This window comes from Sphaeramia orbicularis, chromosome 3 (genome assembly GCF_902148855.1).
Source record: "Sphaeramia orbicularis chromosome 3, fSphaOr1.1, whole genome shotgun sequence".
Lineage (NCBI taxonomy): Eukaryota > Metazoa > Chordata > Actinopteri > Kurtiformes > Apogonidae > Sphaeramia > Sphaeramia orbicularis.
The window spans coordinates 5,503,105-5,523,146 of NC_043959.1; the positions used below are offsets into that span (position 1 = coordinate 5,503,105).

Here is a 20,042-nt window from a genome sequence, read left to right on the forward strand (position 1 = left end):
GCCTATAAATCAGTAAAAATTATCATAGCTATCGACATTCCTTGGTTTAATCCTGCTAATATAACGCTTAAGTGCATCACTTTTATTCAGTCAAACTGCAGGAATGTAAATGATGTCTGTGTATATGCAATAAGTTTATACCTACAGGGAACATCACATGCCCAGTGAATTCTCAGTCATATTTTACAGGCCCTTTAAAATTAACCCCTAAAGATCCATATGATGTGTTGTTCTCTCAGACAGTATGGATTTCGGATCATCGACAGCAGTAACATGCAAAATAAAAAAAAAAAAAAAAATGTTCTTCATCCTAACCACCACCTTTGTCTTTTTCATTGGACCTCAGGTAAACTGAGTTGCATGATGATGATTAAAAATTGAACACACTCCTTCACCTACAGAATCAACTGGTGTCAAGTTGGAGAGTGAGCATTAATTATCTAGGAGAGCCCAACATGGCTCCTGGATTTTTACATATTAATATCCTCAACACGAGAGACATGTTCATTATTAGAGGCTCAGTGGCGGGGCCACGATTTTCCAATTACTGCCACCGTGTCAGTCTGCTCTACTGCACAAACACTTTCTTACACTAAAACTGCTCCCTGTTTCGGTACAACAGAAATGTCAAATGACACATTTTTGCTGATGAAAAAAACACTTCACCTTTCTAAATCATGTTATCTGTGCGTAGAAATACCTGACAGTAAAACTTGAGTCTCTTTAATTGAACCATCACTTCAAAGTGACAAACTACCAAGTGAGGAATTCAGGCAGGATTTATTAAAATTAATCATCTTTTAGTGTGTTTATACAGTTTAAGAACCAGCTCTGCATGTCAGCTATTGAGGCCTCATTACTGTCTTGATGTAAATGACTGTCACCAGCCCACCATCACACTATTAAAATTCCCTGCAACACTGAGGAGCAGGGGTTATTAAAAGTTGCTCTCCACTCTCCTGCTTGATAAAAATAACAATTTGGCCTCAGAGAGGAGATGGGTGAGAGCAGGACACAATCGTCCTTTAGGTTTTTAGGTAGCACACTGGTGACAGGTGCTGTGAAGTCATGTGTTTAGCAGAAAGATTCATACAGACTTCATAACTCAGCCCAGTTCCACTTCCCCAGCCATGTTTATGACTTCACCTCCTGCAGTGGCCCTTGAGCAAGAAGAAAACAAGACTGCATCACAACAGTCAAAGCGTTTTAGACTCAACAAGGTAACGACTGGAACTTTCCAAGGTAAAGGCGTCTCTCTTGTACACTTAAGCACAACTGAACTACTGTATAACATACATATATTCATAATGTCAAAGTAATGAATATTTAACAATAAATAATACATAATGAAATGCAAATGATACAAATGAGCCCGAAGTTACAAATTCAAGAATATGTTTTCATTTATTTTACACTACATATCTCAGTGAACTTTGGTGCTGATTGATCAGTGTTCTGGGGCATTAAACTACGTTAAGCTGTGTTTTTTATTAAGCGCTTTAGAATGTCCCTCTTCTTCCGCTGCTGTCGGACTGAAACAGCATAAGATCTTCCTACCATCGACTTGCGAGCGCTGTGAGTTTCACACAGGGCTGATGTACATTGACCTTATGACAAAATAATTAATGAAGTGGTCGTAGGTCTGACGTGGGAAGGTCTCAAGGCACCCTTACGAAGACATGACAACTGTATACAGTATTTGTACGACTCAAAATCACATCATTTTCTCATGGCAGCCTCAAGATGCTCTTGCGTTTTGAACGGCAGCCATACCAACTTCGTAAGACGGCTGTAAGAAACTACTGCTCCCTCCACGAATGTCTACGAATGCCTACAAACTCCAGAACTTGTACAAACGGGGAGATTCTTACAAACCCATCGTTTGTACAAAGCTTTGTGACTGAGTCTTTAAGCAAAGTTACAAATCCCTTCACAGTGGGCATTTGATTTCACAATGTGGAAATTGAGAAGGACTGGAGAGTTTATGAACATGTCTGTCTTAAGGTGAATATTTTCTTTGATATTCTGACACAGGGGTACAGCCCTCATCTATGTTCACTCAGCCTCAGTGGGAACTGTCTCTTTCCTTGTCTCTCTCAATGCTGGTTGAGAAAGGAGCACAGAAAGAAGGCTGTCCCCTGATTCTTATCACAGGCAGGTTCCAGGTTTCTTTAAGCCCATGGGTTAGTACTGCAGCTTACAACAGATAAAGTGAGTCTCTGATACATTCTAGGGCAGAAGACAGTGAACTGTTAAAAAGAAGGCGTTGAATAAGAGCTATTTATGGGCCCCATTCAGTTTATTTTTACTGTTTGAGTGGACTAAAATATCACTGAAAGTTTAAGAGCTTTCCAGAAACCCTTAATTTCACACACTCACTTTGCCACATCCATGTTCTTCCAAATATAATAGAGTATGACAGTAACAACTGGAACAGTGAGGATACATGCCTAAGAGCTATCAAGCTTTCTTTCCACTGTTCAACAGAGTATATTTTCAGAAAGTTTTCATTTATAAGTTTACATGACTAGTTTTGGATCATTAAGAATAATCATAACTAATACATTTTCATGGCTGATCATGGAAATTAACATCTCTACTTGATTCGGTTTTTGTTACATTCATTATGTTGCATTTTTATTGCAAGTTTAGTAGCATGTCAGTGCAACTGGTAGTCATATAGATGCAGCAAACAATTGTAATGTCATCTAAAGTGTTTTAAGAAACTTAAATGGTAAATTATAATTTCTTAATAAAATGCTATATTATAATAATATTAGTTAACTGTAATAGGTTAACTGGTTAATCTAAATTGCCCATAGGTGTGAATGTGAGAGTGATTGTTTGTCTCTATATGTTAGCCCTGCGATGAACTGGCGACTTGTCCAGGGTGTACCCCGCCTTCGCCCCTATGTAGCTGGGATAGGCTCCAAGCGACCCCCGTGACCCTAGTGAGGATAAAGCGGGTTCAGAAAATGAATGAATGAATAATAATATTGAGATTTTATCAGGTAAGAATATAATTCTTTAGACTCCGGGATGGGCATTATATTGAATTAATTATAAATCATAAAATCAAGATTATACCAACAGAGACTGTTCATGGTCAACAAAAATTTGCAATACTACCAGTTATTTCTTGTAATATATTAGTTATGAATGCATTTCTCCAGTCATATGTGGCATACAGATTTAGTAAAATCTGGATGTAATTATGCTTGCCTCAGTTCATGTAGCCAGAAAACATAACATAAATCATCCATAACACTGAAAAAAAGGATATTTAAATTTTTGCTCATATCGTTCAGTTACACTAAAATCTGTGGTCAATTTAGATAGAGTTTACTTGAAGATTTGCTCTGGCATTTTTGAAGATTTCCTGCTAGCTTGGCTCAACCTCCCATGCGAGATGATGCAGAGATTATTCTGGACTGACCAGCTGTTGTTTTATATCATGTTTAATTATCTTAGAACCTCTCTACAGATGACACTAGAAATACTATCTGGTATTCCATGGACTAACCTAGTTTTTCAAATACGGGGGGTACCGGAGAATAAAGCTATGACGGAGTACTAGGGCCACATAAGAAAATAAAAACGCTTGTCACTACGAGTATAAAGTCATAAAATATCGATATAAAACCCGTAATTTTATGATAATAAAGTTGAATGCAAAAAGAATCACAATGTTATGAGAATAAAGTTGTAGTTATAAAAAAAAAAGTTAATTAATTCATAAATTAACAAAAATGTCATTCGGTTATGAGATTAAAGTCATCATATTCCGGTAATAGAAGCCATAACATTACAAGAATAATGTTGGAATTTAAAACAGGTTGGAAAAATTTTATAATTTACAAGAAAAAAGTCATATCCTCCTTGTACAAAGCAGTAGTATTTGTGTTGTATAAAGTACTTGATATTAACTAGACGTAAATACCCTCAGTACCAGTAGATCATGCACATATTCACTGGGGTCAGTCCACGGTCTACTGCAAATGCACTTTGGATCAGCAGGTTCTGGGCCCTAGTTTTGGACCCTGGTTGTCAGTGATGATGAAACCATGTATATTTGTTTCAGGTAAAAATAGCAATGATCCCCTACACCCTGGATGTCAGGATACGCGATTTCAGGTCACATGTCAATGTACGTGGACCACTTGTTCTTTGGTAGCTCGTACGGATCCATGTCCAGTTCAATTGTCCTTAATTTAATTTCATATTTCGCATTTCCCCGGTCTCCCTGTGTTTACTGCTACACTCTGTCATGTTGAGCAGGTTGGTTTTTGCCACTCAGTCTGACTTAAAGGGGAGTGGCCCGGGAGGGAAGTGACATCCATGCATACCCTCTATATGTTTGGTAGATGCAGCTCTAGTTGTTAATCTATCTATAAGCACAATAATATGAGCTAAACATGTAGAAACAGCATTATTCCCTGAATATGATGTCAAGGCTCGGTATTGGGGTACCACATACAAATGAACTGCTGAGCCTAGAAAATAGACAGAAAATGTTCATCCATCAATGTCATTCATCTGATGACCTTTCTAGGTTTTGTTTTTGTGAAGAATTTGAGCTTGTCCTTTCTGCAAAAGGGTCTCCATAATCAGAAAATTTCACCCAAAACAGATCAAAAAATGTCATTTATACTGGCCAGCACAGACTCCATAATTCTAAACTGGGGAGTCAGAAGAATAAATGCACAGAGGTAACAAAAAATTATGCAGATTACAGAGCAGGTTTTCATTTGCATGGAACACATTTTCAGTAATATTGACAGGACCGTTGCATTTGTTGAAATAGAGGGGCAATTTGTGGTGGAATTGTTACTTAACAAATTACAGACTTGGCAGATCTGCATTAGATTAAGATCCACAGTTATCAGAAATCAGCAGGTGAACTACACAGTCCTGTGTGAATAAATATTCGTTAAATATATTTTAAATAATTACATGCTGAATCACTGTAGTCTCTTCTATCAAACATGGAACACGTCAGTCTGTTTTATAATGAGCTATGATTTGGCTGAGTCATGCAGAACAAGGCTTTGTTTTTGCTTGCTACATATTGTGGCTGCTGGTATGACTGAAAATACAGCTTGAGAGTTTAATTGTAACATCCAGATATGTTTGAACTGTTATGTAACACAGGGAAAAATATTTTAATAAGTCATTCTAAGGGGTAAGAAATTGTCTCTGGATACTGGCACCAAATAGTCTGACAGTTTGTGTGGTTTCTGTGCAACCTTTGGATCCAGAGCTAAGCTTGATAATCACATACTGGAACAAACTCAAACCAAGGCACAATTCCCTGAGCTAAGAAATTAAGACATTTAGTGGCACTAATACAGTCAGTGCATTTGAGTTTAACATTAATGAAGGGTTATATGACTGTTTCAAATATCCACAAACTACTACTATTACACTAGAGATGCAGCGATGACAAATTATAAGATGAAACCAATATTTAAACTAACAATTTTGGTTGATATCAACATAATTTTTTTTTTACTATTTTAAAATCACTCTCCTTGATGCCAGAGACACAAAGAAATCTTCATTATACATACAGTATATAAACAGAAATCATGGCCAAAAATTTAAGGAATGACAAAAAAATTTGATTAACATTACACTGGAGGTAAGGTACATTGAAGAACAGTTTCAAGCATTTTGTAAGTTTCACAGACTTTTATTGGCAAATAAATAACATAACTTTCATCATAACTGCTCACATAAATATTCTCTCACCAATTTATTGCATTATATACAAATACAAATTTACAGCACATTCTTTAATACATCGTACCAAATACAGTCACATCTATAGGTATTTGGGCAGTGACACAAATTGCACACTTTTGCCTCTGTTCACCACCATAGTGGATCGAGATGTGACTAAAGTGTGGACTCTTAGCTTTAATTCATGAGGTTTACCACAAATATTGCATTAACCATTTAGAAGTGACAACCGTTTCAAATGTAGTCTTTTGATTAAAATTGGATTTTATGTGGCACCACTTGACAGCATTTGCCATTGATTTTCTGTTCAGGCAGATCATGCTGACCACTTGAAGTCTCTGGCAGCCAAAGCAAAAACAAACACTTGATGCCAATGACAACACCTGTCAGCACCTAGCTGCAATGTTGGCAAAAAAACTTCTGGACACAACCTCTATATCCCATTAATGTATCCCCCATGGGGATTGTATACTGCTAGGAATAGACTGTGACAAAGACTGGGACACTTTAACAACTTTAGAATGATCAATTAAAAACCACAGTTTTAAAATAACAAATCTCAGTTCCATGGATTAATTTAAATATTGTAAAACTCATGAAAGAGAGGGACACTGCTTTAAAAAAGGCACTTAAAACCAAGTCATCAATTGATAGAAAGATTTTTGTTGCATTAAGGAATGTAGTTAAAAACATAAGAAAAGTCAAAGTTGATTATTTCCTGTCCGTTATAAAAAAAATTCAAAAGGCAACTCTAAAGTAATTTGGCACCAACTTAAAAAACTGACTCCCTCTTGAACTGCCACCTTATCGTGGTGGGGGAGTTTGAGTGCCCGAATGATCCCAGGAGCTATGTTGTCGGGGCTTTATGCCCCTGGTAGGGTCTCCCAAGGCAAACAGGTCCTGGGTGACGGGCCAGACTAAGAGCAGTTCAGAAGCCCCTCTGAAAAGAAACCATCAAATGAACGTGACGTCGCCCGGTATGGCGCAGCCGGGGCCCCACCCTGGAGCTAGGCCTGGGGTTGGGGCTCGAAAGCAAGCGCCTGGTGGTCGGGCCTATGCCCACGGGGTCCGGCCGGGCCCAGCCCGAAGGAGCGACGTGGGCCTGCCCTCCGGTGGACTCACCACCCACCGAGGGAATTGTAGGGGCCGGGTGCATTGTGGATTGGGTGCCAGTCGACGGCAGGGAGCCCGACAACCCGATCCCCGGACGCAGAGTCTAGCTCTTGGGACATGGAATGTCACCTCGCTGGGAGGGAAGGAGCCGGAGCTTGTGAGGGAGGTTGAGAGATACCGTCTAGATATAGTCGGGCTCACCTCCACGCACAGCTTGGGCTCTGGAACCCAACCCCTCGAGAGCGGCTGGACTCTCCACTTCTCTGGCGTTGCCCGCAGTGAGAGGCGGTGGGCTGGTGTGAGCTTGCTCATAGCCCCTCAGCTCAGCCGCCATGTGTTGGAGTTCACCCTGGTGAACGAGAGGGTCGCGTCCCTACGCCTTCGGGTCGGGGACAGGTGCCTCACTGTTGTCTCGGCCTACGGGCCGAACAGCAGTGCAGAGTACCCGGCCTTCTTGGAGTCCCTGGGAGGGGTGCTGGATGGTGCTCCGACTGGGGACTCCATTGTTCTCCTGGGTGACTTCAATGCCCACGTGGGCAATGACAGTGAGACCTGGAGGGGGGTGATGGGGAGGAACGGCCTCCCTGATCTGAACCCGAATGGTGTTTTGTTGCTGGACTTCTGTGCTAGTCACAGTTTGTCCATAACGAACACCATGTTCGAACACAGGGATGTCCATAAGTGCACTTGGCACCAGGACACCCTAGGCCGGAGGTCGATGATCGACTTCATTGTCGTATCATCAGACCTCTGACCACGTGTTTTGGACACTCGGATGAAGAGAGGGGCAGAGCTGTCCACCGATCACCATCTGGTGGTGAGTTGGATCCGCTGGCGAAGGAGGAAACCGGACCGACTCGGCAGGCCCAAACATGTTGTGAGGGTCTGTTGGGAACGTCTGGCAGAACCCGATGTCAGTGTGGTCTTCAACTCCCACCTCCAGGAGAGCTTCTCCCAGATCCCGTGGGAGGCTGGGGACATTGAGTCCGAGTGGACCATGTTCTCCACCTCCATTGTCGAAGCAGCTGCTCGGAGCTGTGGTCGCAAGGTCTCTGGTGCCTGTCGTGGCGGCAATCCCCGAACCCGGTGTGGAGCCCGGAAGTAAGGGATGCCGTCAAGCTGAAGAAGGAGTCTTATCGGGCCTTGTTGGCCCGTGGTACTCCTGAGGCAGCTGATGGGTACCGGAAGGCCAAGCGAGCTGCAGCCCGAGCGGTTGTGGAGGCAAAAACTCGGGTCTGGGTGGAGTTTGAGGAGGCCATGGAGGAGGACTATCGGTCGGCCTCGAGGAAATTCTGGCAAACCATCCAGCGCCTCAGGAGGGGAAAGCAGTGTGCCACCAACACTGTTTACAGTGGAAGTGGGGAGCTGCTGACCTCGACTGGGGATGTTGTCGGACGGTGGAAGGAATACTTCGAGGATCTCCTTAATCCCACTGTCACGTCTTCCATGGAGGAAGCAGAGGCTGAGGTCTCAGAGGTGGACTCGTCCATCACCCAAGCTGAAGTCACCGAGGTGGTTGGCAAGCTCCTCGGTGGCAGGGCACCGGGGGTGGATGAGATTCGCCCTGAGTACCTTAAGTCTCTGGATGTGCAGGGACTGTCTTGGTTGACACGTCTCTGTAACATCGCGTGGCAGTTGGGGACAGTACCTTTGGATTGGCAGACCGGGGTGGTGGTCCTCCTTTTTAAGAAGGGGGGCCGGAGGATGTGCTCCAACTATAGGGGGATCACACTCCTCAGCCTCCCTGGGAAAGTCTATTCCAGGGTACAGGAGAGGAGGATCCGACCGACAGTCGAACCTTGGATCCAGGAGGAACAATGCGGTTTTCGTCCCGGTCGCGGAACGCTGGACCAGCTCTATACTCTCCATCGGGTACTCGAGGGTTCATGGGAGTTCACCCAACCAGTCCACATGTGTTTTGTGGATCTGGAGAAGGCGTTCGACCGTGTCCCTCGTGATATCCTGTGGGGGGTGCTTCGGGAGTCCGGGGCCCTTTGCTAAGGGCAGTTCGGTCCTTGTATGACCGAAGCAGGAGCCTGGTTCGCATTGCCGGCAGTAAGTCAGACCTGTTCCAGGTGCACGTTGGACTCCGGCAGGGCTGCCCTTTGTCACCGGTTCTGTTCATAATTTTTATGGACAGAATTTCTAGGCGCAGCCAGGGGCCGGAGGGGGTCCGGTTTGGGGACCACAGGATTTCATCTCTGCTTTTCGCAGATGACGTTGTCCTGTTGGCCTCATCGAACCTGGACCTTCAGTGTGCCCTGGGGCGGTTTGCAGCCGAGTGTGAAGCGAGCGGGATGAGGATCAGCACCTCCAAATCCGAGGCCATGGTTCTCGACCGGAAAAAGGTGGTCTGCCCTCTTCGGGTCGGTGGGGAGTCTTTGCCCCAAGTGAAGGAGTTTAAGTATCTTGGGGTCTTGTTCACGAGTGAGGGAAGGATGGAGCGTGAGATTGACAGATGGATTGGTGCAGTGTCTGCAGTGATGCAGTTGCTGTACCGGTCTGTTGTGGTGAAGAAGGAGCTGAGCCGAGAGGCGAAGCTCTCGATTTACTGGTCAATCTACATTCCTACCCTCACCTATGGTCATGAGCTTTGGGTCATGACCGAAAGGACAAGATCCCGGATACAAGCGGTCGAAATGAGTTTCCTCTGCAGGGTGGCTGGGCGCACCCTTAGGGATAGGGTGAGGAGCTCAGTCACCAGGGAGGAGCTCGGAGTAGAGCCGCTGCTCCTCCGCGTCGAGAGGGGCCAGCTGAGGTGGCTCGGGCATCTGTTTCGGATGCCTCTGGGACGCCTCCCTGGGGAGGTGTTCCGGGCATGTCCTGCCGGGAGGAGACCTCGGGGAAGACCCAGGACACGTTGGAGAGACTATGTCTCTCGGCTGGCCTGGGAACGCCTCGGGGTCCCCCCGGAAGAGCTGGAGGAGGTGTCTGGGGAGAGGGAAGTCTGGGCATCCCTGCTTAGACTGTTGCCCCCGCGACCCGGCCCCGGATAAGCGGAAGAAAATGGATGGATGGATTAAAAAACTGACAAGTCAACATCATAAAAAGAAGAAATTACTAGAAATTAAAGTAACTCATAAACAATGCACATGATGTAACAAATACCTTTAACAACATTGTCATTGATTCCGTAGCTGCCATAGCCCAGTGCTTTACTCCCAACAGTGAAAATACCTACCAAATAAATATATCAAATCCAACTTTCTGCATAAGAGACATCACCGAAAGTGAGGTGCTCCAAGCAATCAGGTCACTTAAACCATCAAGAAAAAAGGACATGTTTGGTAGGGATGCATTTACGCTGAAAGAGCTCAGTTCCACATTAATCAACCCAATAACCAAAACAATTAATCAGTCCATTTCTCAAGCCACATTTCCTAATGCGTGGAAGTCAGCAGCAGTATTCCTACATTTAAAAGTAGGGGTCCCTTCTCTATCGGTAATTACAGGCAAATCAGTATCCTACTTACAGTGTCAAAAGTTGCAGAGAAACTAATAGCACATCAAATCATCTCACATCTGAACACCACTTCATTTTCATGCCACCCAATGCAGTTTGGCTTTAGAGCCAAATATTCCACCGAGACTGCCAAGCGCTTTTTTATAGAAAAAATAATTAATGGATAAAGGTGGTGTGGTTGGTGTAATGTTTGAAGATCTTAGAGAGGCTTTTGACACTGTAAACCATTAAATATTAACAACAAAATTAAGTCAGTTAAATTTTTCTTAAGCTTACTTACACTGGATTTAATCTTACATATCAATTTGCTAACAGTCAGGATTCATAACCACCATTACCTCGACTCCATCTGTCTTCAGGTGTCCCACTAGGGTCCATTCTGGGCACAATACTCTTTTCATTTCAAATAAATTGCCTTCCTGCAGTGTGTCCCAATAGTTACATTCAACTTTATGCCAATGACACAGTAATTTACTCACATGGTAACAGTATTTCGCAAGTTGCTGAGGATTTCACACAGTCCATTGTCCATGTCACAACATGACTAAATCTGTGCTGCTTACAACGTCATGTAGCTAAGACAGTGGTCATGTTTTTCACAAGATCCAACTGTCCCAGTGTGCAACCTGATGATCTTGTGGTAGGACAGAAGTTACAAATTGTATCTGAATTTAAATATCTTGGAGTGGATAAACAACAAATTAACATTCAAAACACACATCAAGAAAGTTTGTAACCAAGTCAAATTCATTGTCTCAAATTTCCATTTTATCAGGCCAGTGATCGACACAGCCTGCAAAATGACATCTTATAATTAGTGCTGCTACTAACGACAAATTTTATAATGACTAATGTTTCGACAAATTTTTCGATTAGTCGACTAAATGAGTAATTAAAAAAAATAATAAAAATCAAGTGATTGTTATTAAGTTGTATCCATTTTATTTTGAATTGTAAGAACGGGTGGGGGTGGAGAATGAATGTGGTGTGGTACGCATGGATCCGTGGGCCGGGTGTGTGTGTGTATGTGTGTGTGTGAGTGTGTGCGTGTGTGAAACTTAAGATGCTTATAAGATGGGGGTTTCTCTCTCTCTCTCTGTCTGAGGTACGGCCGTACGGCTGCAGGTGTCAATGCCAGCATGGATTGCCTAGGTGCTGCGGCATACCTGTGCCATTGCGGCATACCCGTGGCATGAAGTCACGGCCATACCCGTGGTTTGTCTCTGGCAGTGGTTGCAGGGAGATCCTGTTCCTACTATGTTTGAGATGGGAGGGAGACCAAAAATAAATAGGTGGTGTTCAGACTTTTCAAAATTTTAGCCCTCCAAAAAGGCTGGACAGGCAGCACACAATGTTATGACTTGTGTTTATCCTTTTCTTGTTTTATTAATTTTACCACAGGTCATAAACCTTTAAATAGAAACAGACACATAGAAATTCATGATTACAATATGCTCTTCACACATAAAAACAAACAACAAGCAAACAAAGTTATCTCACTCATAACAAAGTAGACTTAAACACAAAGCACAATAGATTAACTGCAGTGACTATTATTAATCTGGAAGCTACATTACCCAGAAGGCTTAGCGTCCTGGGAACATCCGCAAAGCACGCCCCCAGTGCCACCGCAGCGTTATTATGAATTGGAGCCTGTGGGCTAATAACTACACCTGCCAACCACAACATAAACAAACCCCCAAACACACTACAGTGTGACATCGTTGTAACGGATTAAGAATTAAACGTTGCCACTTACTACGGTGTTTACTACGGCAGTCGCCAGCATCGTTATCTTAAAGAATATTTAAGGCAACATAAGATACAGCTAGCATTGATAATTAAACACTTACACTAAACAACACTCACACCACAGCCGAACTTCCGCATACCCGCAACCCATAGTTCAACAAACATAAACAACCTTCCACCGTAAAGTAACTCTGACTTAGCATGACAAATGATAACATACACAAGCATCTATTAATGACTAAATACCGTTAGCAGTTGACATTAGCTAATAGCATTTGTTACATACCAGTAGGCTGTGTGCTTGCAGATGGTGAACAGATCAAGGAACAGACTGATTAGAATAGGTCGCGGCCGCCATATATACGTAACCTCAGGCAACCCCGCCTGTTTATAAATATAATTTGCCAGACTTATAAACATAATATAAACATTACTGTTATTAATAAAATTAGACAAGAAATATGTAAACATTCAAAAAAATTTAAAGAAACCAAACAGTTACCATTTTCAGCAGTGAAGTTATTTAAACCCATTTACTCAGTCTTAACAGTTTTATGTCACCCAGAAGCAGGGCCGGACTGAGACTCATTTTCAGCCCTGGAGTTTCATACCTCAGACCGGCTCACTTTAGATCCCGACCGATTATTATTAAAATCATGTGATTATAACCTTACATGTTAGGTCTACACACTGTTCTGCACAGCCTGAGACAAACAGAGCAGTAGGGAGACAGATTTTTTTCACAGTAAGTCAGCCACTTGAGGTTTGTTCCATCTTTTCTATTAAAAAACTTTTGGTATAGTGATATTAGGGGTTTGACGAGGATGATAAGAAAAAAATGTCTGTATATTCTATGACTGAGGGCGAGCAAAGTAATCAAAATTAACAACAGACTCATCTTCATTTGTCTCATTTGTGCCTAGTGGTTCAGGGTTGTGCTGCTGAGCTGCTCCTCTGTCATCAGTAGACTCTGCTCTCCCTTTCACACTTCCTCCAGTTTCCCTAGACTCACCTGCACCTGGATCACAATAAAAAATAATATCTACAGACATTTTGACTTACTTAACCAATTAAGATATTTACATTGGCAAAATATGCAGGCTTATTTGATATTACTTTATGCTATTGCCTTTCAATTGTGGGCTTTGTGTATTTACTGTCTCACTTTTAATGATGAAAAATAAAACAGGCCAGTACTATGGTTTGGGTATAGAAAGTGGTTTTACTGGAACTAATGCTTGTTGACACAGTCTGTTCCAACAGCTCACCTTTTCCTTCCATCCTCACAGGAGCAATCCCCTCATCACTACTGGCTCCTGGCTCTGCTTCTGACACTAAATCACATTTTAAAAATGCTCATAATTCTCAGCACAAATCTGACATGTCAGTTTCATTCATGTAGTGCTGATTCATCTAGCATCTCAGAGCACCTTTCATATTGAACAGGCCTACACCGTGCTCTTCATTGGAGCCTATTTATTCTAATAATCTTCCCTCTATGAGCAGTCCTACCTGCCCACTCTGGACTTGTGGGCTCATGGCTGGTGTCTGCTGCTGGATGTTCTTTCTGACTCTGAGGAGCTACAAGACAAAGTTTTCCAGTTATGTGGCGTCACATCATACTGTTATTTAAATTGCATAACGTTATGTTCCACGCCACAATGCCACACAATTCACTGACTCGATAATTAACTAACTTGAAAGGTGGTTTACCCGCTTCATTGTCCTTATTAGTTGTTTCCAACCGGGAGGTCGTTTTTGTGAAAAAGTTGCAGATTTTGTCACATTTGGCTGCGTTTGCTTCCAGAGCTTTCCTCTTTTTTAATTCTTGCCTTCTCTGCACCACCCTTGTTCTTTCTATTATCCATGTTTCAAACAGCAAACACAGCTAACCACCGACAGCCTACAGAGCACAGATCGTATATGCTCCACAGTACAGAGCTACTAACCGTATGCAATGACAGATTACGTCAGGTCACGGCGCGTCTGCAAACAAGAGGAAGAAAAAAAAAACAAAACAGTTTGCTAGTAGAGGGGGTGGCGGCCCAGGAACAGCAGCAGCAGCTTACATGATCAACCCAGTGCTATGACTGACCACCCCCGCAAAAAAAAAAAAAAAAAAAAAAAAAAAAAAAAAAAAGATAAATAAAATATTACATATATATTTACAGTGAACTCCGGCCCTCGCGGCCTAAATATTTATACCGGCCCACCGGGAATTGTCCCGGTCCTCCCGATTAGCCAGTCCGGGCCTGCCCAGAAGTCTTAACAGGTGGTCAAAAGTAAAACGACACATTGACTGAAAAAATTGCCGTCAACTAATTCTCATGGTCGATTTTGTCGACTAAATCGACTAATCACTGCAGCACTACTTATAATTAATCAATCAGTCAATCAGATTTTATTTATATAACGTCAAATCACAGCAAAAGTTATCTCATGACACTTCACATATAAAACTGAAACCAGACTCTTAAACTAATTTATGCCTCAGTCACAAATGCCATTACGAACACTGTACAAACAATTTATGGACAATTTCGTATGATGTTCTCAAGGCGGACTTATAAGAATGGAGTGTTCATAGACTGTTCCTAAGAACGTAGCCAGGTGGATGATCTTGTGCAAGATTTTCTTTCAAACGCACTAGGAAATCCCCTTCAAAGAGCACCCTAACGATTGTCTTATGAACAACCTAAGAATAACACATGACGTTCGTGGATCAGGAAGCCTTTCCTGAACCCCATCTTCTTGCGGTGGCCGCAAGTAGATCACAAGAACACATTATGTTTTTATTAGGGGCCCCTTACAGCATTCACACACACACAAACGCACAGACAGATTCGTACGGCATTCTTAAGGTGGATGTAAGGAGCTCCTATAGGATGTAGTGCGTCATTTGTGATGTTCTTAAAGGGGGTCGTATACAAATTTTCAAGATGGAGTGAATGACTGGACACAAAGACAGGGTGCTGAAGGGATTAACAGAAAAATAAACATGAAGAAACAACACAAAACCTGCTTAGAGGTAATGCAGAGTCCACAGGGTGACGAGGATCAGAGTGATGGAGAGAATGTGCGGGACAGTAAAAAAAACACTAACTGCAGTCATGTACAAAACTTTTTAATGTTCAGTTCCCTCTATTATTCTTGTGTATCCTTGTTTTCTTCTTATACCTTCTACTTCAAATTTCTTCATTTGATGTCTTATTATGACTTCTATGATTTCTAACCATACAGGTCAGTTTTCCTGCATATTTTACAGTAATGTGTATTTCAGCAATGCGGACAGCACACGATCCCAAACATAAAATGCACATTCACATTCTAAAATGCTTTATGTAAAAAAAGCTTAACGTAGCTTAATGTCTTAAAAGAGCATCAATTATCAACAAATTATGCATGGACATTTCTAATGCTGAGATAGGCACCAGTACCCCCTGCGATCCTCTGGAGGAAAAAGCGGTTCAGAAAATGAATGAATGAATGAATGAAAAAACAATACTCTAAGATTAAACTATGTTAAGTTTTTTATGCAGAGGTGATAGTGGACATGACAACAGATGTCCACACAAACATTGGTGATGATTGATCACTGTTCTGGGGGCATTAAATTACATTAAGCTTTTTTTACAGTAAGAGTTTTAGAGTGTCCCTCTTCTTCTGCTGCTGCCAGACCAAAACAGCAGCCACAACCGCTTGATCTTCCTTTTCTGCGTCTTGCAGCTGTAGAAGTTTCAGTGTTGTGGGCATTATTGCCAACTTGAATGCGATGATCACAACATGGGACTTTTAGTACATGGTCACTGTTTATATATGTATGCTATACACAACCCCTGCTCCTGGAGGATAGTCATCTGTCTTGACCAGTTGAGGTTAAAGAGAGAGAGTTAAAAGAAGGGAAAGAGAAAGAAAGAAAGAGAGAGAGAGAAATTGGGGCAGGGGGGAGGACGAGGAGAAATAGGGGGAGACACATGGATGTACAGCAAAAAAAAAAAAAAACTAAACTAGAAGCACTCGGAGAGCGCAGACCTCCGCCAAGGCTGATCAGTGGCCCCCCCCCCCGTGGGCCCCCCCACCCCCGATCACCACCAAAATTTAGTCATTTCTTCCTTATCCCATTTCCAACAAACCCTGAAAATTTCATCCAAATCTGTCCATAACTTTTTGAGTTATGTTGCACACTAACGATCAGTGGCCCCCCCCCCCGTGGGCCCCCCCACCCCTGATCACCACCAAAATTTAATCATTTCTTCCTTATCCTATTTCCAACAAACCCTGAAAATTTCATCCAAATCTGTCCATTACTTTTTGAGTTATGTTGCACACTAACGGACAAACAAACAAACAAACAAACCCTGGCAAAAACATAACCTCCTTGGCGGAGGTAATCAGCTGAGACTAGTATAATTACCAATGGGTAGAACAGATGTCCATAACGTTGGGTTACGGTGTAACCCTGGTTCTCTGAGAATAGAGAATATCTCTCCACTACATATAGAATATATGTTATGGGGATTTACTGACATCCCCGCAGCTGACGTGAAAACCTCTTTAAGACACACCACGCCTACCGTGGCTTCCCCTGCGCCCTATAAATAGACCCAGCTGCGCAGGGAACAGCTGATTCACTCTGATTTGAACGGGTCCCGAGCGGCCTCGATGTGGAGAGATATTCTCTATTCTCAGAGAACCAGGGTTACACCGTAACCCAACGTTCTCTATCGTATGAGAATATCTCTCCACTACATATAGAATATATGTTATGGGCTCTGTAAGACACACCGTGAGGGTCCCAAGGAGACAGACCAGACACCGCTCCAATAACAACCCCATGAGGTAGTATCGAATGAGACGTCACCACCCCGAGTGCACATAATTTACAGTGTGTACAAAATCACCACGGAACTATATACAGAACGTACGCCTATAAGGTGGCGACACCGCAAGACGCTATGTGCCACCACCAGCTGTACGTGATCCTTGCATACCCAACCCTGCCAGACGCAAGGGCTGGGTACAAGGAAGAGGTCACTCAGATGGCTTGCACTCTGCAAAAGGCCACTGACTTGGATCTTGACATCACCCTGGCCAGGCCCGAGGTCGACTGGCCAGGGGCACAGTGAATCAATGTTTAGGTTGACATGGCCCCCAGCACACGCTCCCCAAAGGAGGTACTGGTGGCCACATTCAAACTATAAAATCTGGCAAAAGCATTTGGCGTAGCCCATGTGGCTGCTGCGCACACGTCTGAGAGGGCAGCTCCCTGCCACAAGGCCCAGGAGGTGGATACGCTTCTTGTAGAGTGTGCTTTCACTCCCTCCAGCGCCGGCTTACCTGTCTCACTGTACGCTCGGTGGATAACCGCCACCACCCAGTGAGAAAGCCTAGCCTTAGACACCGGCTCTCCCCGACGCTGAGGCTGGAAACAGATGAACAGCTAATCAGTTTTCCTGAATGCAGCTGTCCGTTGAATATAAATCTTTGAGTGCCCTAACCGGGCACAGCGCTGACCATTGTGGACCCCTGCCTGCCTCCTGAGAAGGCCTAAGGGCTCGCAGTTCCACTGATTGATTTATGTGAAAATCAGTGAGCACCTTAGGTAAGAATGCCGGGTTCGGACAGAGGATACCCCCTGCATCCTCTGGAAGGAAGCAGCAGCAACTCTCCTGCACAGAGAGAGCATGCAGTTCCCCTATCCTCTTAGCAGATGTGATTGCAAGGAGGAAAGCCAGCTTGAGTGACAGCCACTGAAGGCTCACAGTTCCCAGGGGCTCAAAGGGCACCTGTCCCAAAGCTGACAGGACCCTGCTCAGGTCCCATGTCGGGATGGTCGACCTATGGCGAGGCAACAGCCTCTGTGCCCCCTTGAGGAATTGTGCTATGAGGCTAGCATCCTGTGCCGTTAGCTTAGCCTCACCAACACGAGAGGCTGTTATGGCTGCTACTACACCCCTCAGGGTGGAGCTAGATTTACCTGACTCAAGGAGACCTTGCAGGTATTTGAGTACCTCCGGAGCCGAGCATGACATTGTGTTGACCTGGTTGGCCTTGCACCATGACACAAACAGCTCCCACCGATAGGAGTATGCCGCCCTAGTCGATGGAGCTCAAGCATTCTGCAGGGTATGAACCACTGAACCAGATAGCCCCATTTCTAATAAGCTGGCCCTCTCAGCGGCCAGGCCCATAGATTCAGCCCCTGTGGAAAGGGGTGGAACAGGGTCCCTTGCGCCCGGCTCAGCAAGTCCTGGCGAACTGGGAGCTTCCATGGTGTCCCGTGCAACAGTGGTGTCACCCATGAGAATCATGTCACGTGTGGCCAATCCGGTGCCACCAGAATCCTCTGAACTCCCTCCTGATTGATCCTCTGCAGCAGGTTTGGCAGGAGGCTGAACGGGGGAAAAGCATAGAGCAGCCCCTGAGGCCACTGGTGCGCCATGGCATTGCAGCCCAGGGGAGGCAAATCTGTCTCGATGGAGTAATACAGTGGGCAGTGAGCATTCTCCGTCGAGGCAAACAGGTCGGCCACCGCTCTTCCAAAGCGGTGCCAGATCTCCTCCACCACTGCTGGATGGAGCCTCCAGTTCCTTGGATGCGGTCCCCTCCTGGAAAGGAGGTCCCCCGCCACATTCACCACACCAGGCACATGCACTGCCCTGAGTGACAGGAACTGCTTGTATGCCCATGTCCACAGTCTTTGTGCCAACCTGCTCAGGCGCAGAGAGCCTGTGCCTCCCTGCCTGTACATGCGGCTCTCCTGCACATGCGGCCAGCACAGAGGTGCTGGCCGCATGTGCAGGAGAGCCTGTGGCACCACCCGACAGCAGCGGTCAGGAGACCTAACAGGCAAAGACACAGCTTCCATGTGACCCTGGCCCCCAGCAGAAACTGCTCCAGACATTCCCTGAGGGAATCCTGTCTGGCCGGAGCCAATGTCACCAACCCAGTCCTGGTATCTAGCCACATACCGAGGAACTGGGTGGCCTGAGATGGCTGCAGATTGCACTTTTTGTCGTTGATGCGCAGACCCAGATACTGGATATGCATCAATAACATCTGGACATGGCAACGACACTGCTCCTCTGTCTGAGCGCCTATAAGCCAATCGTCCAGGTAATTCATTATTCTGAGACCCTGCTGCAGCAGAGGGCCTAGGGTCGCATCCATGCATCTGGTAAACGAGCGGGGAGCCAGCGATATCCCAAAGGGGAGGACACAGAATTCGAAGATTTTGCCGTCGAAGGCAAACTTGAGGAATCTTCTGTGGCCCTCCCATACTGGAATTTTGAAATATGCGTCCTTGAGGTCGACTGTTACGAACCAGTCTCCCACAAGGACTGCTTGCTTCACCCGCGGTATGGACAACATCTTGCACTTCAGGGGCCGTAGAAACTTGTTCAGGCCCCTGAGGTCCAAAATGGGCCGGAGTGTCCCATCGCGTTTTGGGATCAGAAAATAATGCGAATAGAACCCTGTCCACCCGTCTTCGTGCCCCACTTCTCTGATGGCCCTCTTGGCCAGGAGATTGGACACTTTTTTTTTCTCTGAGCGCAAGATCTCTCTGTGTTGGTGACCTGCCATGATGGTAAAAGCAGGTATTGAAGTCACAGGGGGGGCGCTCAAAAACTGAAGACGATACCCCTGAGTCATTGTTAAAACAACCCAGGGGTCCACCCCCAGGGACTCCCATGCTACCTGAGACCCCTGAGGGTTTGGGCGGAAAGGGGGAAAAATGGCATCAGGACCGAGACTTGGGGCCCTGGGGAGCTTTGCCCCCATGCCCTCTTCGTCCTTTCCTGCTGCGCCGCCTCGCCTCCAGCTGGACCCTCAGATCTGACTGGGCCTGACTAGCTTGATGCTGTTGTCGGTGCACCTGCTGTGGCCGACGCACCTCTTGCCAGCCCGTGGTCTGCCTCAGGGCATTTGACATTTCTCGAGCCGCACGATGAGCCTCCTGCGCTTGCTGGAT

The 20,042-nt window shown here is 44.7% G+C and overlaps 1 protein-coding gene and 1 long non-coding RNA gene across 3 annotated transcripts in view; both read right to left on the bottom strand.

Annotated features, from left to right (window-relative positions):
* Positions 1-20,042, bottom strand: part of trip4 (thyroid hormone receptor interactor 4) — a 308,246-nt gene that overhangs the window by 163,549 nt on the left and 124,655 nt on the right. The gene's annotated exons all lie outside the window — the stretch shown is intronic.
* LOC115412282 (uncharacterized) lies at positions 1,445-15,779 on the bottom strand. The gene is made up of 3 exons (XR_003934320.1): positions 15,764-15,779; positions 15,082-15,088; positions 1,445-1,532 (listed from the first exon to the last, which is right to left on the bottom strand). It is a non-coding gene; the product is annotated as an uncharacterized LOC115412282 (long non-coding RNA).